This window comes from Canis lupus, chromosome 22 (genome assembly GCF_011100685.1).
Source record: "Canis lupus familiaris isolate Mischka breed German Shepherd chromosome 22, alternate assembly UU_Cfam_GSD_1.0, whole genome shotgun sequence".
Classification (NCBI taxonomy): domain Eukaryota; kingdom Metazoa; phylum Chordata; class Mammalia; order Carnivora; family Canidae; genus Canis; species Canis lupus.
In genome coordinates, this window is record NC_049243.1 from 2,665,111 (window position 1) to 2,690,747 (window position 25,637).

At 40.5% G+C, this 25,637-nt stretch overlaps 1 protein-coding gene and 1 non-coding gene across 5 annotated transcripts in view; one reads left to right on the forward strand and one right to left on the reverse strand.

Moving 5' to 3' along the window:
• FNDC3A (fibronectin type III domain containing 3A) overlaps nucleotides 1–2,191 on the reverse strand; it is a 176,047-nt gene extending 173,856 nt beyond the window's left edge. Inside the window, exon 1 of one of the 3 annotated variants that reach the window (XM_038569476.1) lies at nucleotides 1,551–1,802. The gene's annotated coding sequence lies outside the window, so the exon portion shown is untranslated. Of the gene's footprint in view, nucleotides 1–971; nucleotides 1,106–1,550; nucleotides 1,803–2,132 lie in introns of those variants that run through there. The other 2 variants (XM_038569474.1, XM_038569475.1) reach the window with 2 other exon arrangements.
• On the forward strand, nucleotides 892–24,763 carry LOC119865168. 2 transcript variants are annotated; one of them, XR_005376178.1, is made up of 5 exons: nucleotides 892–1,112; nucleotides 14,344–14,468; nucleotides 20,571–20,690; nucleotides 23,333–23,513; nucleotides 24,005–24,763. It is a non-coding gene; the product is annotated as a formin-like protein 14 (transcript). The 2 variants fall into 2 exon arrangements; XR_005376177.1 differs by having other exon boundaries at nucleotides 23,333–24,763.
• Nucleotides 24,764–25,637: the final 874 nt, after the last annotated feature.

Here is a 25,637-nt window from a genome sequence, read left to right on the forward strand (position 1 = left end):
GAGAGCTGAAAGCAAATTTTAGGTTCCAGGTTATTTAAAAAAAAAAAAAAAAAAGTGCTAAAAATCCTTTTTATCATTGTTTTCTGTTAAGCCCACCCTCTGCCTCAACAGGCACTTTATCTCATGACCTGAGATGAAATCAACTCAACCAAGAAAATACCAAAAAGGCAGAGGAGTCATTCCTCTGGAATATTTATAGGTGATTCAAACAAAACTGACACGACGGCAAGAATTACAGATTTAGCAAATGCACAAAAAAACTAAATATTTATCCAAACACCGAGATCAGGGCCACAAATCCCAATTAGTTGCTGCCTGACATATGGCTCTAACTCCTGAGTAGGGCATATGTTTAGTTCCCGCTGGTGCTGGAAACGGCACGGCGGGGAAAATAGTGGAGTAACAGTTCAACTTCAGTCATTTTTTTTTCTTTCTTTTCATTCTTAGGATACAGAAAAAAAAGAAAAAAAACCCTGCAACTTTGGTTTCCAGAACTAAAAAAAAAAAAAAAAAACAGCCCGCAGTTAAGCTTAATAATGAGGCGGCTCGGTTTTCAAAGTCCATACTGGACAACAACGTAGGAGGGATCATACTGCGGAAAAAAAAGGAAGAAGAAAAAAAAAGGAAAGAAAAAAAAAATACCTTATCAGCTTAACGATCCTTGGGTTAGAAGATGCTCAGACACAAAGGTGTCCAGAGACACGTTAAAATTTCACAACGGAAGATCTCGAAGGCACGGTTCCGGGCGCTCCAGCGTCCATTACAGGCTCCCTCCCTGTCCCCCCACTCCCCCCCCCCCCCGGCAAAAAAAAAAAAAAAAGTAAAAGTAAAAAAAAAAAAAAGGAAAAAATACCCCCGAGCTTTTTAGCGCGGACAGAGCGGTACAAGATCGACCGAGGGCGACACTAACGACGACAGCCCGCGTTCCCGCTGCAGCCGGAGCGGCGGCATCACTCGCCCGTCCGCCTTACCTGACGCGTGGCGTCCCTCCGCCGCCGCCGCCGCCGTGTCCGGAGTTCACGGATCCAGGTGGTTCCTCAGCAGCGCGAGCGAGCGCGGCAGCCCCGGCAGTGCCCTCCCGCCCCAACAGGTGGCTCGCGGAGAACCGCCAGGTACGGGGCGCCGGCCGCGCAGCACCCGACGGCCAAGGGCGGGCTCGTGGACGTTTTAACCCCTTCAGAGGAGCGGGGGCGGGGGCGGCGACGCGCTCCGGAAAAAGCGTCTCAGTTCGGCGGCGGCCCAAGCTGAGGCGCGGCGACCGCTCGGCGACCTTCTCCGCCGGGCTCCGCGCTCGGCGCCCCGAGCCTCCGCGAGCCGCGCTGCTCCCCGCCGGCGGGGGAGGGGGAGGGGCAAGGGGAGGGGGCGGGTCGCGGTCGCGGTCGCGCCCCCCGCCCCCCCTCAGGCGCCTCGCAGCGGGACTCGGGCCCGGCAGGTGGGCGACAAGTGGGCGGGCGCCGCCCCCGCCCTGCCCCCCGACGGGCCCCCCGCCCCCCCGCCCCCGGCAGCCTAACGGTCCCCGCGGCGCCGGCTCGCCGTCCCCCGTCTCTCACCTCCGAGTCACGCCGCTCTGAGGCGGAGGAAGGCGGCTCCCGGGCGCCCCTCCTTCGGCTTCCCGACCGTCCTCGCCCTGCCTGGGCGGCAGCGCCAGCTCCCGGGGGGCCGCTGCGGCCGCCGGCGCGCTGACTGTCGGCGTGGTTTTCCGGCGGTGACGGCGCCGCCTCAGCCCCGCTCTCCGCTCCCTCTCCGCGCAGCTCCCGCTTTCTGTTTCACCCGAGGGACCACGAACGCCGCCGCCGCCATGCTTACTACGGAGCCGGGAGGAGGAGGAGCCCGGCGTCGGCGCGCCCACTGCGGCTGCGCGAGCCTCGCCGACGGCGCCCCCGGCCGCCCGCACCCTGGCCACGCCCCCTGGTCACGCCTCTAGCCACGCCCCTAGCCACGCCCCCGCCGGGCGCTGCGCCTCGGAGCGCCCCCTTCCAGCTCCCGGGGCTGCAGGCTGGATCCCGCGGCCTCGCCGCTCGGGGTCCCGCTGAAGCATCTGCCCCGGCAGCCTGCGGGCGACCCTAGGGGGAAGCAGGGGGGAAGCAGGGGTGTGTGGGAGGGTGAATCGACATCCCTGGGGGGCCACTCACGCGGTTCTCCGTGCAGACTGGAAAAAGGCTCCCTCTGGGACGCGCCGGGTCAGCCTCTCTCCGAAAGCACCAGAACTTAAATGCTGGCAGGTGCTTTTAAAGACACCCCCCTCCCCCCCCCCCCCCAAGGACTAGGAAGCCAAGCCAAGTGGGTTGGAGGTTTTCCATCCTAAACACTTAGAGCCCCGGATCTCTACGGCAAGCAAAAATATTTAGATAATTACTTCATTTGAAAACGTGGCAGGGTGGGGGTGCTGCTGGGGGGTGCTGCTGGGGGGTGGGGGTGGGGGGCGTGTCTTGGTGTGCTCCCCGGCCCAATCGCACGGACACCCGTTACCTTAATTTGCACGACAGCGCGAGGACTTCGGAGCGAAGGGAGCACGGGTTGCTTCAAACGGGCAGCAGTCGGGGGGGGGGGGGGGGGGCGGCTGGCCGGGCTGCTCCCTGCTGAGGACTCGGCGGAAGGCCCTGGGAAGGGGTCCGACCCCGGGGACCGCGCCCTCCAAAACCCGGGATGAGTGTCCCCCGGCTCCCTGCTCAGGCTCTAATTCACTTTAGTAATTGCACGGCGTTTTAAAATAGCCGTGTTTTTTATTATTATTATCTTTCATTGTAACCCTTTTTCCAGAAATCCTTTTATTTTTTGTTTTTAAAAGATTTTATTTATTTATTCACGAAAGACACACATACACCCAGAGGCAGAGAGAGAAGCAGGCTCCGTGCAGAGAGCAGACATGGGACTCGATTCCGGGACTCCAGGATCATGCCCTGGGCCAAAGGCAGGCGCTATGCCGCTGAGCCACCCAAGGATCCCTCAGAAATCCTTTTAAAACCTGATTACTCCCTACATTCTTAAAGAATACAGCATTTTAATGAAATCCTTTGTCGATGACTGACAATCAAACACGTCAGGGTTAGGGTTAGGGTTACAGTCAGGGTTAGGGTTAGATACCTTGGCCATTTGCTAAAGTCCCAGGGGATTGCTTAGGGATCTAGGATTCCCTACTTCGGTGATCTCTCTCTCTCTCTCTCTCACTCTCTCACTCTCTCTCTTTTTCTTTTTTCCCCCCTTTTTGGAATGCTCTCATCACCTTTTCTAATAACCTGTCACTGCTTCTCATCTCATCTGTCTCTTTATCCACTCTGAGCCTTCCTCTCATCCTTTCTACTCTACTGTTTATTTTTTACTCGTTTTTCCTGATGGCTTTTCTCTGGCTCCAGGCGATGATTGATCAGATGTTCATATCCACAGCCGGCTAATGAGAGAATCATTTTTCTTCCCATCAGTAAATAGGACAGGGACTCTACATCAAGTGATATTTTGAGAGATTTTTATTGCTCGTTCACTCTCAAAAGTTCTTTCCCTGTGAGAGGTGTTTTCTTTCCTCAACTTCCAGTTTTGGCCCTCCTCCAGACAAAATTTGCTGGAAAGCCGATCTCGGAATAACTGAAGCTTAACTGTGTATTGTTGTAAAATATGAGTATTTATCAGAGTGTGGGCACGTTGGGTGGCTTCTCCATCTTGCTACCCTAGCTCTGTTTGGTCTAAGACTAAGCTAGTGGTTTCCAAACCTTAACTCTAAGCTAGTAATTTCCAAAGCTTCCTACTTGGGGTTTTTTTTTTTTAAAAAAAAGCCAGAATCTTGTAATCTACCCCTCAAGATTTTGACTAGGGGGAGAGGAGGAAACAAAAAATGGCATTAAAAACAAAAAACAAAAAACAAAAAAAAAACCACTGTATTTTTAAAAAGTATGCCGGGCATTCCTACATGTATAATCACAACAAAGAAGAACGGCTATTTCGAAGGAGACTAAGACATAATTCCAGAATATCACTGAAGTAGATGTAAAGATTGTAGTCAACAATATGCAATGCTAGAAGGTTGAGTCAAGTGAGGACTGGGGAATTTATGTCCTGTGGAGAGAATGAATCATACACATAAATAACCCTAACACAGGCACCGGTATGAATTCTCTGGGAATCCAGAAAGGGACAGGAATTTACGTCAGCCTTGAACAAGTCACTTCTCAACGCTTCATTTTTCTTATCGATGAAATAAGGTCATTTTCAATCATCTTTAACTCTCAACAATACTCAACACATTGACCAATTATTTCTTTGAATATTACTTCTTCCATTGGCCCTTTACTTCTTGGCTTGTTTCCCTATACTTCGGAGTACTGTGTACACTTCTAATAAGGAGAGGAGCAGTTTCCTTCTCCTCTCCTTAGCTATTAAATACAGGATTGCCTCACAATTCATCTGAGGTTCTTTTTTGTTTTCATTATAGTCTCTTGGCCTAAACGTCATGGTCCATAGCAATGGCTTTAGTTACCTATATGCTGATAATTTCCACATGTGTCCCTAGCTCAGACCCTTGCCGTAAATTCCAAATCTTATACCAGTTGATATCTTATTGACATGCTCACCTAGTGTCTCAAAGCTACAAAGTTTAGTCCAACTGAGTTCATAAATTCTCCTTGTCTTCCTTTCTCCTTATCTATCCAGTTGCTATCCCTGATATCTCCCTGACCCTCATTTTCCATATTCACAGTACCACCAAGTCCTGGGGATTTTATCTTCCAAAGCTCTCAAATTGTTCCACGTTTTACCAATTGCCCACCAATCTCATCTGGTCTCACTGCATACAATCTAAGCCTTTCCATTCATTTTCCACTTTGCAGTCAAGATGATCTTTCTAGAAGCAAATTTGACTATGTCACTTCCACATACAACCCTTAAACAGCATCTTATTGTTCTAAGATATGACTAGAATTCTTAAGGTGGCCTACCAGACTGTGTGAGGTCTTGCCTTTTCCAGTCCCATCTCCTACCACTCTTCCCTTGCTTCCTCTATGGAAGACTTCCTGACCTTCTTTTAGTTTCTCAAATGTGCTGTAACTCCAGCAGCACATTCCTGTCTTCTCCCTTATAACCGTCTTACTCTTACTCGTAGGAGTACGGAAAATCATTTCTGGCTTTCCAGAGGAGTTCAAGACCCCTTTGACATTAGATATCCTACCAGGGGTCATATTTCTGTATGTCCCATGAGCAGAAGCACTTGAAGCTTTTGTTCTAGATTATCTGTATTTTTGAGGATGTTTGTATAACAGCCAGCCTTGGAAGGTAAAAATAGTGCCTCCTAATAGAGGGCATTTTTTTTTTTTTTTTTTTTTTTTTTTTTACCATCTAGCATGATGTCTCCTTTTGTGGTGGAGGTTGAACAGCTTTGTTTGCAGTCCATTATAAAAGATTGGGGGTTTCTAAGTGTGGCATTCCTCAGCTATGATGGAGACCCACTGCATATACAGCATCCCCTAAGTGAAAAGCTGGGAGACAAGGCAAATGCTGTGAACATGAAGCTGGTGCTACTTGCTGTGTCATATGTAATATAGTCCTCTGATCTAGAAGACTCAGGCCTTCTGCTAGCATCCAAGAAACTGTAGCAGGCTAAATTATTAGCTTGCAAGAAGCATAAAATCTCAGAGCTGTCACAGCACTTGACAAGATACAGTGGGTTGAAGAGAAAGAAGGAGATAAAGAAATCAAAGAGCCGGTGGAAATTCGTCTTTTAAGAAGTTAGAGGGGGAACATTTGGTGAGGAAGAGGGATGGGAGAGCAGATGGAGGTGGAAGGGTTGTGCTGACTGAATTCTCTGAGCAACATCTGGGGTTCTAACTCTGGACAGAGCCAGAGAAAACAGTACTGCCATTGCTCTTTTTTTTTTTTTGGATGGAGAAGTTTACACATCTGGCGCAGGAGAGGGAGGTACAAGCAATTGACCAGGAGGTGGACCAGTTAAAGCAGCCAGAAGCTTTTTCACCCTTTTGTCTCTGAGAAGGAATGTGGTATAATGTGTGTGTGTGTGTGAGAGAGAGAGAGAGAGAGCCAGGTAAATCTAGGTTCGAATCTCAGCTCTACTACTGACTAGTTGATTAATCTTGGGCACATTTTTATTCTCTGAGTCATGCCCTTACCTGTAAACTGAGGACAAAATGCCTATTTTGCAGGATTAAATGGCATAATGCATGAAAATGCCTGATACATGTCTGATGCCCAGTAAATAAATGGTAGCTATAGAATTAGTTGTCTAGCTAATTGTGAACTGGTGAGGTAAGGCAAATCCAGAACCTTCCTCAGTATTTCCTAAGATACATGGAAAAACCTTGGCCACAGTCAGTCTTGCTCCAAATTCTTGATCCTGTTGCAATCTCCATTCCTCACTGTGCTTGCCCAGCCATGCTTTACTCCATAGATGGAACAGCTCCTTCCCTAAAAGCAAAGGAAACAAGGCACAAAATAGGAAGCAACTTGACATTGATCATTGACCGTTTCCGCTGGAGGGAATTTCTCACTGGCCATCATTCTCCTCAGACCCCACCCTGTCACTATGTTGCTATGGATCTTCACCCTAACAAGAATCTTCCCCACATTTTTCTAAATTTCTGGGACTACTAAAGCTACCTCCCTTTAAAGCTACCTGAGGACAATTCCCAAATTTTTGTTAATTATTATTCAGAGCAGCTTGGCTCTTTGTTTTCTGTCTTCGTTTTTATCCAGAATAGCCTTGGAAGCTTTAGCTTTCTTTCCAAAATGAGAAAGATCCATTCAAGTGATTTGCTATACTAAAAATAACTCTGTTTTAGAGAAGTAGTTCTTAAACTTTGGCATGAATAAAAATCACCTAGGATGCTTAATAAAGATATTGCGGTTCCACCATATGCCCCCCCCCACACACCAAGATTTGGATTCAAGAATCTGTAGTTCATAAACGCTCCAAGAGATTCTGATGAGGGTAGTTCCTGGGCCATACTTTGAGCATCTTAAAACAGCTCAGACAGCATCAACTTTCACAAATAAGATGGTTTCTTCTTCTGTGTCATGGAGTTAAATTAGGATTGACTCAGTTGTTCAAAAAAAAAACTGCTCATCTGCGGTTCAAGTCTTTTATATTGTTTGTTCTTTGTAGAGAAACCAATTAGGAAAGACCAAGGAATTCTTTAATCGCAAAATGATAATCCTAATAGTCCAAATTTGTCAATGTTAACAATAGGGTTTCAAAGTAATGCTGCTAGAGACAGTCTTAACTTCCACAGAGGGGAAAGTCTTCTCTGGTTACTGGCCAGGACTCACTGAATAGGTTCCTGACCTGGAGGGGCTCCACAAGAATAGACAGATTATAAGGATTTTCTCTAGGTTGAAAAAATAAGGCTTCCATATCTGTCTTTTAGACTGTCAACAGCTCTTTGATGTTTTGTACAGCTTTAGGAGCCTCTGATAGCAGCCCTGGGGTTGAACACACCATGATCATTATCCAGCATAACCAGATGACATATGAATCTATTTTAAAGACAGAAAAAGGAGATAGGCATCTATAAGGATAATGAGGCCGAAGATGACTTGGGATTTGAAAAAAAAACTATTTGTTCCCAAACTACATGTCTTTTTGTTCTTTTTTTTTTTCCTTCGAAAAAGCAAATTTCAAAACCAGAGCAGTATGTTATGAACATAACAGTGAAATTTAATCTGGAAAAAATAAAAAGAAAATTTAAACGAATGAGGAAGTGAAAAATCAGATAGTCTAAACTGTCACCAAATTTAAAACTATTCCTCATATTTCAGAAGTAAATATTTAAACCAAATTGTATAATGAAACTAGTAGACAAATTATCTATGCTTTGTAAGTATCTTTATACTACAAGTTGCCTTTAATTTTTACATGTAATATTCAAATAAAACAGGCATCTTTTAGATAAGGACAATCACTTAGAGTAATGAGAAAACTAGAGAAATTGTTTATAAATCAAGTACTTTTAGTGAAGTAAATAAAATACAAATTTTATTTCTTATTTCACAATTGTATAAAATCTGTGAAACCAAGGTGCTTCTGAGTTTCGATCTTATCTTTATACTATACATACATATAAGATATAAACCTGGAACTACTATGTTGAAAAGACAAAAGCTAAAATTAATTACTAATAGTGATTACCGTTACTAAAAGAAAGTAAAATAAAGAGATTCATTAAAAAAAATTAACAGAAGATGACCTGTTTTCAAATAAATACTCAGCTTTAAATTATAGAAACTCATGACTTAAAACATTGGGAATGTAAATGTAGTTCATTGTCCCAAGCAACAGCAGACTAAGAATAAAAATAGAGTTATGGTAGATCTCTCAAAGAGTAGCCTCACACTCTTCTTACATCCGTAGTCAAATTTCTTCCAGATGATTCTAAGAACCCCCAGGGATCTCTTTAGGTGCACTCCAAGAATGAGTCTTCTGAGCAATTCCATGACATGTACTGTCTTTCTTCTTTCCTCCTCTGGCTTATTGAGGTGTTTTCTTCTATTCTTTTCAAAGCCAACGAAGTTTCCTGACTGCAGTGTTACCTGTGCTAAGACCACCAATGCCTGACTTGAAGAGTATCCATGCTCTTCATCTCATACCAAGATACAGTTTCCCGTGGACACTATCTCCTATTGCCCTTGCCTTCAGCTCTCAAATTCCCATGTATATCATGGTGAACCAGATATGTGTATAATTTCTTAGCAGCTCTAGGACTCAGGCATGAGTTCATGGAATAGACAGCATGTTCCATTAAGCTTTTTCTTCTAACACTGGACGTTTGAACTTGAAGCAAATTTTTCATATTTTTCACTTAGGATGAGTTTTTTTTTTCTTTGTCTCTAAATAGGCCTGCTGTACCAGCTCTGTAGACATGCCCAAACATGCTTGAGCAATAAAATGGTTTGAGCTCAAGCTGTGACCCCAGCTACAAAAACAATCCAGTACTTCAGATAAGGGACTTGGATGTTAATGAAATTATTTACTGTATTAATTTTCTCAATAACTGTATCTACTGAATGTTGATACTACACTAGGCATCTCTCTCCATATAGAATAAGAGCAAAATCCTTTCCTGTAAATATCGAATTTAAATTGATAATCCAAATACACTTCAGAAAGGGGTACAGAGCAAAGGAGAGAATAAATGAAAAAAATATTTATCAAATACCTTTTATCTCGAGGCTCTGTAACAAAGAACAAATGACCCGACCTTTACAGACTCACCTTTTGTGCTGATTATTTTGTGCTCTCAATTCCAAGTCTCCCTTTTTACACTGTGCTCTGGGATGCTAGGCCTAGGTCTGGAGACTGCATTCCCCAGACTCCCTCATCAGCTGCCTTCCTGACAGGATCTGCCACCAATGGAGGCTATAGTAACCAGAGTGAGACTGGAAGGCAGGTACAGGAGAGACGGGACTGTGCTTCCTAATTGTAATTCTTGTCAAAAGGTAAGAGCTACAAAATAGCCTCAATGTCTTTTGGCATATTTAGCAGTGGTTGTGCCATGCCCCCTCATGGCTACCTGTACGACCCAACTGTGCCCCCTTATTAGTGTAACCACTAGCCATACGACACCTCCTTCAGAGACCTGAGTACTAACCATATGAGGACCCCCTTCCTCTAGGCAATTAGTTTTTCTCATTTAGTTCCCTGCCTCCTGAAGCCCAGCAGGTGTTAGCTACTTCCTTCAGAAGCCCCCATTTGTCCCTCCAGTTTTTCAATATCTATGTGACTAATGCTTGAATTAAATCCCTCTGTTAAAATACCTACATGGTTTCTGATTTCCTGCCTGGCTATTGATTGACAGATTTTAACCAGGTAGATTTAAAATACCTGTGAGAGAGACAAAATATACTCATGCAAAAAGACATCCAGAAATACAACATTTGAAATAAAAGGCTCAGATAAAATTTGCTACAGGGGTTCCGAAAGGCAAGCAATCAGTTGCTATGGGATGATTGAACACAAGCATTACGATTTCTTTTTTAAAGATTTTATTTATTTATTCATGAGAGACAGAGAGAGGCAGAGACACAGGCAGAGAGAGAAGCAGAGCTTGATGTGGGACTCGATTCGGGTATCCCGGGGTCACTCCCTGGGTTGAAGGAAGGTTCTCAACCACTGAGCCACCCAAGCATCCCAGCATTATGATTTTTAAATTCAACTTCTTTTATTTAATCGTCAACACTGTGATCAAAGTACTACTACTCTCATTTTATAGATGAGAAACTTTGGTTCTGAGAGGCTAAACATATGTTCACATATATACAGCTAAGAGAGCAGCGGAGCTGAGATTCATAGCTTGGCTCTACACAGTCTTTCCAGTATTCCGTATTAGTTCAGGAAGGGTGAAATTAGAAGTGAACCTTGAAGAATAGGCTTTAAATAGAATGGTCAGAGAAGAGCACTTTAATAGGAATGATAGCTAACAAAGGCATGAGATTGGGAAAATGCCAAGTGTGCCTGGAGGTAAGAAATAGGCCTGTGCAGAAATTTGAGTTGGAAGGTATGGGGATAGCCAGAAAATGTGGGTTGAGGACAGATTAAGAGGGACATTGGTTGACAAGTGAGGAATTTAGGAAACGCTTGTTTTGGTAGGCTCCATGCTCAGCATGGAGCCCAACACAGGGCTTGAACTCATGACCCTGAGATCAAGACCTGAGCTGAAATCAAGAGTCAGCTGCTTAACTGACAGAGCCACCCAGGCACCCCAGGAACCACTTATCTTTAATCAGGAGTCAGAGATGTGAAATAGCAAAAGTTAAAAGTTGTTTGGTATTGCTGATTAACGGACTCGATCACTGATATTTGTCAAGCCATTATTGTTTGACAACTGTTGTTATCAAAGGCTTTTTGAAATAACGAGCAAATTAGAACAAAACAAGAGAAAAACCTTTATGGATTACTACCATCAAACCAAGTGATTAGAAAGGAATTTTGACTTTGCATAAATTTCAGGATAAGCAAAAAAAAAACACATCAAGAAAAAAAAACCTTTTAAAGAAAGAAACGAATTTTTATCACAGAGGAAAAATACTTATTTATTTCTTGCTTTAAGATAAATCAAAGTCCTAAAATAATCTACATGGCCATGAGAAATGAATTAAGTACTTTTTATAGAAAGGTATTATTATTATTTAACTAATGCATCTTTAGGGGACAAAATGAAGAAACATTAAAATGACAAGCCAACAACACTAAATTGAGAGAGATGGCAAAGTAGACCACCAATCAGCCTGTCAGTGGACTATTATGTTCTGTTACAAACCTCTCCTTGAAGCAATTGGATTCAAACACATTATGGGTTAGATAGGCTTTTGTGGGCTAGCCTAGAAATTCAACTGTCATTTATAACTTTGTTTCCATGGCAAAATGCCTTTGCAAGTTCTAAACAGCAGACTTTCAAATTAACTTTTGGAATATAACCCATTTGCAACTTGGGGACTGCCTGTGCTTTGAATGTAGATTGTCTATTATAACAGGGCTTTAACTCCACTGAATCGCAAAGGATTTCAAATTAGTTAGGGGAGTTTAAATTAGTTATCTTTCTTTCAAATCCAATACCTTACTTGGGGAAAGGGGATTAAAAAAAAAAAAAAAAGTCACCCACCTGATGTGAAGAAAAGGCAAATCCCATAACTTTTTCCCATTAAAAGCCTGATTATGAGGAAGCAAACATTTTGTCTATAAGAAGAAAGTAAAATGACGAATTAGAAAATATGTGAGTATTTATATAATGGATGATGGTATTTGTTCTCTTTTGCACACAATTTGTCTCTACAATGCAAGGGTAACACAAAGTAAAGAACTGATGACTTCCTTAATATGCCTCCTTAAACTTTCTTAATAATGACATTTGTATACTGTAGGTGAAATTTTTCTAGACTAGAGCTGTAAGGATTATTGCAGTAATTTTCCATACAAAAAGATGCTGGCAAAGACCTTTAAATGATAGCTGGTGTTAAAAATTGTGCCTTTTCACAAGGGTAAAATGGCTTGCCGCTCAGGAAAAGGATAGAAAACAGTTGATGGGATTTTCAGTTAATTTTACTCTTTCAAGTGATTTCTTTTTTCCTCTTTAACAATAATTAAAATAGATACAGCAAAATAAGAAATATTTCTCTCCTCCATCAACTCATACTTTATTGAAGACTTTAGCTAAGCTCATTAAATTCATAGCTGATAGGTTCGGGAGGCACTCTATGTATTATGTAAAGTCCTGGTTTTCTGTCTGCTAGGTGAGCTAATGAATGCTGGTGTTGCTAACAAAGGGTCTCTTATTATTTTACCCTGGAATTTGTGTTTGTTTGCCTATTTCATAAACAAGATTTCTTCCTGGCCCATTTATCACACAGGTAGTAGGGATAATACCATTTACAGTGAGGCCTTAAAACCTTTTTTTTAAAAAGATATTTATTTATTTATTTATTTATTTATTTATTTATTTATTTATTATTTATGAGAGAGAGAGAGAATGCACAAGCAAGGGCAGTGGCAGGCAGAGGGAGAAACAAGCTCTCTGCTGAGCGGGGAGTCTGATGGGGGGGCTCCATCCTAGGACCCCAGGACCATGACCTGAGCCAAAGGAAGACACTCAACCAAATGAGCCACTCAGTTGCCCCCAAAATCATTTCTTAATTAGATATCCTAAGTATCTTTTGACGTTTTAGCCTGACAGGTTAAAAACTATTATTTTTGTTTAGAGTTTACCTGGTCTTTTATTTTTATAGATTATTTGTCACATACTTCAATTTGATATTCTTCATAATGACAATTGAAAGCCATCAACCAGGGAGTCAAAAGCTCTGGATGCTGGTTTACTCATTCCACAAGTACTTCCTGAGGGCCTCACGTGTAATGCATTTATTGCCATTCGGTTCTCTACAAGTGTTTTAATTTCTATTATGCTTTTCTCTATTATCCATAGAGTTATTTAGGAGTACTGTTTTTTTTTTTTCTTTCCAGATATTCCAAAGCCACATTTTATTCTTGAATTTCAATCTTTTTTTTTTTTTTTTCTTCCCATCATGGACAGAGAACATGTTTTACATGATAATTGTTCTTTTAAGTTGTTGAACTCTCTTTGGTGATATAATATGTGGTCAGTTTTTTTATTTTTATTTTTTATTTATGATAGTCACAGAGAGAGAAAGAGAGAGAGGCAGAGACATTGGCAGAGAGAGAAGCAGGCTCCATGCACCGGGAGCCCGATGTGGGATTCGATCCCGGGTCTCCAGGATCGCGCCCTGGGCCAAAGGCAGGCGCCAAACCGCTGCGCCACCCAGGGATCCCTGTGGTCAGTTTTTAAAAGAATGTATGTTGAACATAACCTGAAAAGAATGTATTTCTATTTGGTGCACAAGTCTACTCATATTTATTGGATCAAGCTGGTTAATTTTGTTGTTCTACTTTTTAATATTCGTATTAATCATTTGAATTTGAGCTTCCAGTTTATTTCTATTTTTATGTTTTGAGCTCTCAGTTTAAAAATCTCCTACTGAGATTGTCAGTTTGTCCATTTCTCCTAGTAATCCAATAAGATAATGATTTGTCTATGTCTTGGGGGCTATATTTTTATTTTTAAGTATATGTGTCAAAGATTGGCATATTCTTTTGCCAAATCATTCTTTATAGTATTAGTCAATGTTTCTCTTTATCTTGTTAATACTTTATGCCTTAAATTCTATTTTGGTTCATTTTATTTTTGCAATTACAATTTTTTTCTGTCTGATTTAGGATATATAATTTTTTATCCCTTTATTTTTAGACTTTCTGTGCATTTATATTTCAGAATGGGTCATGTATAAGCAGCAGAGAGTTAGGCTTTGTTTTTTATGCATTCTAATAATTTCTACTGTTTTATAGCTATAATATACTTGTATTTATTATGATTCTTCATCTATTAAGACATATTTCTACACTCTTAATTGTATTTTCTTTCTCCTGTGTTTTCTTTGCATTCTCCCCCTCTTCTGCTTCCAAATGGTTAAATAAAGTGTTCCACACTCACTGTAATTTTCTCTGCTGGCTTTGAAATTATGTATTTTTTCTGTTCTTTTCATAGATTTATTATTTATTTATTTTTTTAAATTTCTATTTCTATCCTCTTGCTGAACACAATGTCAATTTGGCATCTTTTATTCTGTAGTATATACAACTCCACTATTTCCTCAGTGCTTCCCTTAGTGTTACTGGTTTTGTTGCATCTAAAGTTTTCATGTATGTTAAATAAGTAAATGTTTAAATAAACATAAAAATTATATTTATGTATTAATATATACTCGTTTATATTTGCTAACATACTTTTTAGCTATTTCTATGCTCCTTGTTGCTTCTCATATCTTGCACTTTCCTTCTAGGTTCACTTTTCTTCTTGTGAAAAGAAGCGTGTGCTCTAGTAGCTTTTTTTACAGAAGGTTTGTGAAGATTTTAGACTGGATTAAATGGTTCCTAGCCATGCTGGACCCAGATGCATCTTTCCTTGGTAAATATGTTGTAATGCCCTCTTTACTTCACGAAGTTATGTATATATATATCACACATAACTTAATGTATAAATTTCTAAGCTATCAATACAGTGCTATAACTGCTATATGATGTATCGGTAAAAGGAAATTAAGTTCTCAAAAATAATGTACATTTGGATATGCAAATAAATGTTTGAACAGGATCACACTAGAAGACATAGTGAAGCAGTCTCATGTGTACACCTACTTATGTTTAAGTTGGATTTAGGAGAAGTAAGGCAATATCCAATATTATCAGTATTTTTACTTTACATTTTATTATCTAATTTACTACTTATTTTATCTTTTATTTTACATTTGACATTTTAGTAAAGAGACTAAATATGTATACACACACCCATAGACACACCTCCATATATAGAATCACCATGAGTACAACAGATACAAAGTACAGGTGTGTTGTTATTTGAGACTCATATTCCTTGCATGGCCTTGCTATTGGTGACATAATTTTCTAAAATGGTGAACGGGGGGGCCTGGGTGGTACAGTTGGTTAAGCATCTGACTCATGGCTTCAGGTCATGATCTCAGGGTCATGAGATCCAGCCCCGTGTTGGGCTCTGCACTCAGCACAGAGTCAGCTTCAGATTCTCTCTCCTTCTCCCTCTCCCTTTGACCCTTCCTCCCATGCACACTCTCTTTCTCTCTCTCTAAAATAAATAATAAAATAAAACCTTAAAAAAATAAAATGGTGAACAATCCTTAATAAAGTTTTAAACAAAACAAATTATAATTGTCTCTCAATTTGCATCATAGTTGCACTCCTGGATAATTCAGCTTGTATTATTTTTGTGTTCCTTGTAAAACCGAGATAGATTTTAGGTTCAGATAATTGATTATGGAGAGGATTTTCATCTACATTTATATATGGCAAGATGCTGGAGAGTCATGTAGCACGGCACAATGTTTTATTTTATGGGAGTTCTCCAGCACGTTGCATGCTATCAGTTTTTCTGGTCCTCCTTCCCTCTAATGGCCAGTAGCATTCCCCCAATTGTTGTGATAACTCAAATTGCCTCCTCATATTTCTCAGATGCACAGTGCTGCTCCATTTTGGGGACAACTCAACTAGATAACCTGCTTGATAGCAGTTCTTTTTTTTTTTTTTAAGATTTTATTTATTTATTCATGAGACACAGAGAGAGAGAGAGGGAGTTGGAGAAGCAGGCTTCCTGTGAGGGGGCGCAGTGAGGGACTCAAACCCAGGACCCCGGGATCATGCCCTGAGCCAAAGGCAGATGCTCAACCATTGAGCCACCCAGGCCTCCCTTGATAGGAGTTCTTAATGTGGAGTCCACAGAGACCCATATGAGTTCCAGAGAGGAGGTCCATGAATGTGGACAGAAAAAAAAAAAACAACAAACATACTTTCATGTTATGACATATGTGTTGCTTTGTCAAAGACCACCATTAACGTTCTTATTCAAGTCAAGCAACAATAACCTCCACATTAATATATCTCTGCCTGTAATACATATATTTACTTGTTATTTAGTGCATTAAAAAAGAAGCACATAATAGTGCAGATTTATTTCATTTTTTTCAAAATGTTGATAAATGTGTTTCAATATAATTGGTTTGTTTTGTTTCATGTATATTATTTTATGCATTTTAAAACATTATTTTTAGAAGTGAGATCCATAGCTTCAGTAGATTACCAAAGGGGTCTTTTACACAAATTAATGGATAAAATCCCAGATCTAGAGCTTCAGCATCTTACTGTTTTGACTAAGTTGGCTTCCTGGGATAGGTAAAGAGCCAGGACTTTAGTGAGGGTATGTCCAAGAGGAGTGTCTGAGAAAGAGTAAAAATAATCAACATAACTCAGAAATACAGTTAAACTATATTTCTGTAGAAATATGTACAAGACAGGAATGCGAGAAGGTATTGATAGGTTCCTGGATAGTCTCTTTGACCCAATTTCTCTTGCATCAAGCTAGACATGGGGTCCTCAAACTTTGGTGTGCATAAGGAGCATGTTTGGAAACACTGATTTAAGTGAATCACAATCAGTAAGGATGGAGTAATCTTATTTGGGATGCATATGATTCATAGACCAAACTCCGAGCAACCTGAGCTATTCATACACCTCTCCCCAGTCAGCACCTGATACACATTGTATTTTACTGCTCCATTACTCTGCTAAGTCCTTCCCTTGTTTTATCCCCCTAGTGTACTTTTACTTACCTGTTAAGCCTACAGCATATGTAGACTCCTCTATTTCTATTTCTTCCCAAAGCTCTCCCACCTCTCCCATACTTCTTCATGCTTTCTCAGCACAATGAGCATTTTTATGTTATATAAAATTATTTACTTACATGTCTGCATCACCAGGCTGAATTCCTTGAGGTCAGGGGACTGTTTCTATCCATCATGGGTCCCACCTCCAATCTTGTTAACGTGAACTGAAAATGAATAAATTCTCTTTTCACTGATAATTCTCATAGACTTAATTCTAAAACCAATATCTTGTAGAGTCAAACCTGGCTATCTGTATGAAAACTTTACCTATTTTATCTTTTCCTCTCTTAGATCAAGTTTCTTGGGAATGTGTACACATACATAATACCTGCATATATTAAAAACACCCCACATTAGTTATTCTGGCAGAGATAGTTACCTACCTAATATGCATTCGCCTCTTCTTATATACATGCTGAAAAAAAAAGAAAAGAAAACTTGTGTTTGCCTGTCTTCTTTGCAGAAAAGGGCAATCCTGTCCCAGTTCTGAGATGTGAACAGAAATTTTGAGTAGGACTTCCAGGAAAACCCTTAAAAGGAGGATAGGTTTAGCTGGTTGGAACATGTTTACCCTTTTCCCTTGGATCTTCACCTTTCTATCTGGAAATGCACAACTTTTTTTCCTACCCCCAAATTTATATAGTGTTTCTCTTCATGGTAAACTTTACATTATATGAGGTGTTAAATATGAGATATTGTAATTAGCTTCTCAAGGGAGAAAGCAGCAATGTAGTTCAGATAAGGTTCACGTGATATGAAAACTAGGCCCTTAAATTAGCTTGATCCAGAATCTGTTGTGAAATTTTACATTTCTAAATGAAATAAGAGAAATCTGAGATCTTCTTTAAAGGGTTTTATTTTCTAAGTACATATTCAAAGATGTCTTTCAAATATTGGTATTAGTTACATTTACTGTTAGAAATCAGATGAATCCAATTCAGAAAACAAGAAGTGAGGTTCTCAGGCTCTTCTCGAATTAAATATGTTCTTCAGCTCCTAGTGAAAAACTGTTCACGGATCAAGTTCTTAATTGCTGAATGAATAAAGATATATAAATAAAGAATAAGGATGATTCAGAAAAAAAAAAAAAGCCTGAGTAACACATTTTAGTAAATATTTTGGCTGTTAGAATTGAGACCAAATCATCTTGTTTAAGAATAGATGACTTAAAATTACAACAACAACAACAAAAAAAGTTGCTTGATTTAGATGTACCTTGCTATTTTTCATTTCTTTGTAGATTCATTGTATTCTGTAGTGATGCTAGAACTGCTTTCAGGTTTAAACTCCCAGCATTTCACTGTGACTCATTGTACTCTGTAAAAAAACAAAGAGATGATAAAGGTTAGAGGGCCACCATCACAATCTATGAAGTGCATTAGCAATTCACTAAACTGTTTTTTCCCCCTTTTTCATATTCTCTTAGGCCTTTGTGATGAACATATACTCCTTTTGTAATGAGGAAAAAATATTAAATTTTACTGAAAAATGCAGGAGATCTTAAAGGATATTAAAGGGCTCAGGATTTTAACCTGTCATTCTATGATCATATGGTATGGGGTGATTGTGGATCAATTATTTTCTTCCTATTTTTCACTAGTGCTGTACTTTAACATGTGCCATTCAACAACTTAACTGGGTTTGAGGTAAGAGGCTCTCCTGGCCTGCTGGGAACAGAATCTAGCAGGTAGTTACTGTATTTAAAACTCTTTGAAGAAGAAAGGTATTATTTAAGTATTAAGCATTATTATGAACATCCTGCCTTTTAAAAGCTCAAAGGGAAAGACAAAAGGACCTGTCCTTATTAGTATTTCCAATTAAACTGGGGAAGGATAAATTATTTCCAAACCATCTAATCTTTCCTACATGTCCCCACCGCCCCCACCACTACATTTCAGTCAAATCTACATGTGGAGGGAGACAGGAATCCAACCTCTAATTTTCCTTTTAGCTCTGATAAACACGCTTATTACAGGGTTTCCTTGCATGTTTGTTTGTACACATAATCTTAGAGGAACCAGTTTGCTTCTGCTAATGGGGTTTAACAATATTCTCGTAAAGAGCACTACTTGCTCCCCGAATTGCGTGGATGATACAAGAACATGTGGCTGTTCGGTTTGGGGTCTCATAAAGCATTGTGCCAAATCCTTTAACTGTGATGTGGTGGTGTACATTTCTGAGTGTAATAACTGTTCCAGGAAGAGTCATCAAATATACCTATAGAAGGTAGTATTGGGAAGTTTTTACTCATTTTCAGGGAATTAGTAACAGTATTAATACAATTGTCAGTTAAATTAATTGAATTATCAGACTCTTTGCATGAAGACACTTTTTATGACTTGTATGCTTGATGCTAATCCAGCCACCTTCCATAGTTTTCAACTTCCTGAGTAATAATTCCAAACTCATCCAGCTTTAAACTGACCAAAGAGCTCGTGATTTGGGATGATTGATATTTTGAGGGATACAAATTGAATTTCAAAATGATGTTAAGGAATCCCAAACAACAATTTTGAATATCTGTCACAAATACAATGATTCAAAAAAGAATATGTCTAAACAGATCAGAGACTCTACTAAGACCATCATAAATTTAGACTGTATAATTAGAGGATATAATTTTTGGCCCAATGGGATGTGTTTTGAATTCAATACTGGTTATTTCTGGTAGAAGGTTGAGTCTGAATATTTCAAATGAAATGGCATTGTGGTAAATTACCTGTTCTAAAATGAAGACCTTTGTTCTCTTTGTGAGATTCACTTTTAGGAGTACAGTGTGATAAATTAAAATTTAGACCATGTACTAAATTGAAAGCATGAAATTCCATCTTTACTTACTTGAGGAAGCAAGAGTTTGCAAAATCATGGTTATTCAGAAGGTTGTTTTGCTTCCATGGGTGTAAATGTAAATGTATACATGAAGACTGAACTTCTTGTCTCATTAAAGGGTAATAAAAATATAATTTCATTTGAATGAATAGTTTAAAAACCTGAACTCAGTGTATGCTAGTATTTTTGCAACCATAACAGCAGCCTCAAATTAAGAGTTCACTGCATCCCATAAGAAGAAGGTCATCAAGAACTTGACCGCATCTTTTAGGCTTCTAGTTGGGAGTCCCTTACACTATATTCCTATGACCTGGGGGCTCTATTAAGGTGATTACACTATCCTGAGTCATCAAACTTAGTTCATTGATCACAGACTATATGTATCTATTTCTATATATGTATAGAAATACATTCAATATTATTGAATATATATACATACATATTATTCTCTATGCCAACCATCTGTTCCTTAGATGATTAGCAGTTAAGCCCTTCAATATATATATATTTAACTACTAATCATCTGAGGAACAGATGGTTGGTATAGAGAATAATATAAATGTCTACTCTGTTAGTGTGGAAATCTGGTCTTAAAAATAACTTGGGAGTTAAGGGTAACCTAATCCCAACAGATACTCCTCCAACCTTGCCCTCATACTTTGGTCCCCTGTGAGATTCTCCCTTCAGGAATAATACTTCCATCCCCCAGTTGCTGGGCATACTGGCTGCTGTCAGCCCACACTGTGTTTCTTCCTGAAAATTGCCATCCACTGCAGGAAACTTGACCGAGGAACCCCCACCTCTAAGGAGCAGCTTGTGGCCAATGACTGGATGATAATGAGGCTACAGGATCCAGCCTCCATACCTCAATTTGAGACAATGTTGAGGGGTCATCCCCAGAGTTCCTTAGAGGATTGGCTGAGGCTGAAACTGTAATAGCTCTATAAGTCATCTCCTCTGTCCTCAACTGGTTCTTCACTGCCTTACAGATGTATCTCCCGAGAGCATTCTCCAAGTGAAATCTTTGCAATCAATACCTCACCTATAGCAATCAACATCGCACCTATCCCTATACTCAGGGGAGCTGATTTGACACAGAGACCGTCAAGGTGGGTTATGCATTGGCAGACACGCAGATATATAGATTGGCATTCTGGTCAAAAATATTACTACCACCATCCTGCCTAAGCTGGTGTTCAAACCATTTCCTTGAATTAATCCTGAAAGCATATGATGTTAGGAAAGTGCACACCTTTCATTAATATATGAATTTGCTAGCAGAAAACAAGACCCCAAGGAGAAGACAATCTACTGTATAGGTAAGATCGGAAGAGCCATGAGAAAAGGAGAAAGGAGGAAAGATCATATATGGCCTGCTCGGTAGGAGAAGTTCACAGCGAGTTCCCTGGGCCAACTGTTGTTGTATTTATATGTGGCTGAGGGAGCAATGAGGAAGGTCACGGGAGGACAGTGAGGACCTTGAGTCAGGGATGCTGAAAGGAAGGAAGTGGAAGGGAGCTACTTGACAATTTTTGCTTTAAGATGACTTGAAAATGAAGCTACTCTAGACCATTACTGCCCACACAAATAGTTTTCTCTTTTGAACTCCTTTTCCCATTCATTTTGGCGCTAAACCTTATTTTGTATTATTCCACTTAAATATTTAATAGAGTATGCTCTTTCTCATACTTATTTTGAACACTGCATAGTACTAACACAGAATCATGCACATAAGACAAGTTCTATAAGTACCTGCTGAATGGAAGGATAAATAAATGACCAGAGAAACATAAAACAGGAAGATTATTGAGTTAGAAAAGAAAAAAAAATTAGTGATCTGAAGGTCCTAAATTTATGGTTTCAGAAACCTTTGAAATGTGGGGTTTAACATAATGTTTTCTGATAGAAAGCAATGGATAGGTATGGTTTTATGTTGACTGAATCCAAATGATATTTTTGAGATGGTACTTTTAATCTCAAATTGCTAATGATATAAACATCTTGTCGTACAAGATAATAGACTTCATGTAATTTCAGTACATGTCACGGCTCAGTGAGAGCAAAGAGACCTACTGGAAGGTTACATGCATTATGTAAACTCTGAGCCATAAACGGCTTCTTTTTGTTCACAGAGATCCAGACACCCCCTCCTCCCATTGAACACAAGGTCCTGCCTTGTGGCAGAGAACAAAGATGTGGACTGCAGAGCACTTCTGTGTCTAGAGGCCTAAATGGCTGTAAAATGATTCCATTTCCAGACGAAATGACCAGGCTCCTATTTCTCTTGGTCAAAGTCTTGAAACATTCCTTCCCCCCTTCCCCCATAATCCCACTGATCAGGATACTCAGGTAAAACATTTCTAGGAGCAGTTTGAAGTGAAGATGATAACCATATCCTTTTACCACACTCCATTTTTTCCAGGAAAGATAATTTCTTCTTTCACTGATGCTTACAAAGATGCTATGCTCCCCACAGTCACTTCTTCCTCCAAATCAAATATTTAAGTAAAATATAAAAGCATTTTGCATGTATTTGTAAAGTAAAACCTGTGGACTAAATCCTTGCCTACAACAGATATAAATGTGATTGAATGTAATAGTAAACCAAATAATGATCTCTTCTTAAAAGGCTAAATAAAGCATTTATGTTTATAAACTCTCTTGAGATCGTAGCCACAACCCTGGAGGTGGTCTTCAGTGATATTATTCATTTGAAATGGAACAAGTTATTTTTAAAAGGGCATATTTAAAGTCTCACTTGATAAATGGAATCTATGTCAAAAAATTCTTAGCCATTTAAGTCAACAAGAGCTTATCTAGAAACATCATTTAACCTGAAGAGCATTTGTTGCAGTCTGTAGTTGGGAGAGACGGACAAGTTATAGAAAAAGCTGGTAATGATAGTGACTCAGTATCAAAAACAACTTCCAGAGAAAATGTTTTCTTCAGGAAAGAGTGTGTCCTCTTTGGCCCATGAACAAATATATGATTGAATTCTGAAGTTTTACCCCACTGAGCATGACTGAAGTGATTTTGGCTAAGCAAAGTCTTAATAATGCTCCCATGGAATATTTCTTATTTAAAAATAAAATAGTGGGCAGCCCCAGTGGCTCAGCGGTTTAGCACTGCCTTTGGCCCAGGGTGTAACCCTGGAGACCCGGGATCAAGTCCCACGTCAGGCTCCCTGCATGGGGCCTGCTTCTCCCTCTGCCTGCGTCTCTGCCTTTTTCTCTCTCTGTGTCTCTCAGGAATAAAAAAATAAAATTAAAATAAAATAGCCTTCTGGTGAACTTACCATGTAATTAATAAATGGATTATTGTTTCATTCAAAATCGGGACATAAGGATACTTTTAGATAATCAGGCACTAGGAACATTTAAGTAAAATAAATAAGTAAACAAGTAGAATAAAGCAAAACAAAATAAAAGTATTGGAGACATTATTGGAGGACAGTGGAGACCATGCATTCAAATAATTGAAATATATGTTGCATTCTTTTGTGTAAGCTCTAAGGGGATTTTCCATTTCACTAGTAATATTAAAATGCAGATCATATATAAGGGCCAATAATTGGAATCATGTTCATGTTGCATTGGCCTTAGCCAGCTCTTGTTTTCTCAAACCAAGGCAAGATGAAGTCAAGAAAAGGTCTATAAGTTTACATTATTCTTGACAGCTTATCCACGAGGTAAATTATATGACAATAACCAATACATGTCTAATTGTACGTGAATCCTTTTGCTCCCCGAAGAAAAATGAAATAATGAACTGAGAAACACAGATCTGCAGTTGAGAAGGAAAGCTGATCTAGGTTTTTGACAGAATGTCCAACAAACTGAGAAATTGGAATTTTGAGGGGAAGAGAGGACTTCCTCTTTGAAGAACAGAGAGACCACATTTGCACCCCTGTGTATGAGATTACACTTGTGAAGGTAAGGGAGGGAGACAGGTAGGTGAGTACTAAAGTTCATTATTAATTAGAGCAGGCTTTGAACAATTCTGAGAGACACAAGTCCTCAACTCTCTGCTGTTTAATTTCAAAATTTTAATCAAGGGAGCAAATAAAATGGCTCTATTGAAAAATTGACCTTACTCTTTGCCAGAAACCCTCAATTCTTGGATATGTGATTCCTCTGAGGTTAAGTACGTTATTTAAATGATAAGCAAATGAAGTTACTTCCCTTCACTGTGATCTGTAAACTGCCTTCCACTACTTCTTAGTCATTCCCTGGGAATAGTTCTCTTCTCTGGGTGGCTTTGTACCTCTTCTGTCTAATGGCTCTGGCCAGCTGCTGTGATGGGCTGCGTGGAGGGGATGCGTAGAATGATTTCTTATTTGGGGTGTGAACGGAAAGCAGCTTTTCCATTAGGTGGGTCAGATTATTCAACACGATTGTGATTCCCGGGTCCATTTATGCTTCAGCTCCTCCACGGCCCACGTCCGCTCACGACCTTAGCAGGTTGGAACCTTTCCTTTGGAAGCACAGCCCAAAGAACACTGTCTTGAAATCTGGCTCACAAATTGCTTTCGATGACCAGAACCAAGACCTCCCGCGTTGACTCGCTCTGGATATTTGCAGAAGATAATGAGATTTAGGCCTTATTCATTTATTGAATACGAGCATGGCCCACAGGCCAGATCCTGCACAAGAAGCTGGGCCCCCACGACGGAGAGACCTGTCCTGAGTGCCCTCTTCCAGGTCTCACTCTGCACGCCCCTCTGCTACCCCCACTTCCCAACAGGCTTCCAGACATGAAGAAACGGGTCTGCAAGGCTTATGCGTGGGCACCGGGAGGGAGGCCTCTTGCTCGGAGCAGCAGGAGGAAGCTCGCTCACAAGGGCCCCTGAACCTGTGTTCTCGCCACGGGCCTGCAGAACCGCCGAGCGCTTCAAGCCTGAGTGTCAGGAATTGCAAGATGGTCCATAAAGGATTCGCTCATGTTTCCTGTATCCTGCTCACTCAGAAAGAAAATCATATGCATGTGAGTCCCAAGTCCTTATCCTCCTCCCAAACCCGTTCCTCCCTCCCTAGGTCTTGGGTAACGACACCGGCACCATGTGCTACCCATGTCACCGCGCTGGCACCGCTTCCCCAGTCACGTCGATGGCACCACCAAGCATCTTCCAATGCTTGGCTGCCATCGCAGAGGCTCCTGCTCCCCCCCCCCCCCCCCCCCCCCCCGCCCCATCCTGCACCTGCGCCTGCACCTGCACCGCTGCAACGCCTCCGATTTCCACGCCAGGGCCTCCCTCTCAGCCCCTTCTCTGCACAGGCTCATCTTCTCAAAACACAGGTATGATCATGTCCCTTCCCCGGTTTCAGCCTCCACTGACTCCTCATAGATTTTATCTTCCTCCGTTTTACCTTCCATCTTCATTTCCCACCTGTACTCCAGGCACCCACATCCTAGTATAATATGCCCTTAGCCTTTCTCGGCCCTTCCGTGTCTGCCTAGAAAGATTTTCGTGTTGTTTGCCTTGTTTGAAGATCCTATTCCAGTGTCATATCCTCTAATTTTTTTTTTTTTTTGCTTTTTTTTTTTCCCAGGCAGAACAGGTTGCACTTTTCTCTGTGTTCCGGAGTACTTTGTATATATTTCTCTTGTATCTAATTAGTTGATTACGTTTTCTCCCTTCTACATACTAAGCTACTGGAGGTAGAGGCTGTCTTACTGATCATCATATCTCCAGGGTTAGCACATTGACTGATCCAGAATTGCCACTCAATAAATGTTTGGTGAATGAAAAAAAAAAAACAAAAAACAAAAAACAAAAAAAAAACAAGACTTGTGATGTACCTGCAATTTATTTATTATGTTTGCGTGGGATTGGCATCAGCAGCGAAGTGCTGATTAGGTGTGATACCAATAGCAATAACATAACCAGAATCTTCTTACTCCTTTGTACTTCACAGAGGAAAGCCACGGATGTACATCTAATTTCCTAGCACTCTGGAGGTGAAGTAGCATAATTCCCCAAAATACTGGATGAGAAAATTGTACGTGGCTCAGGAGAACAATGTATTTTTTGACATGAGCCGTGAAAACTCTCAAAA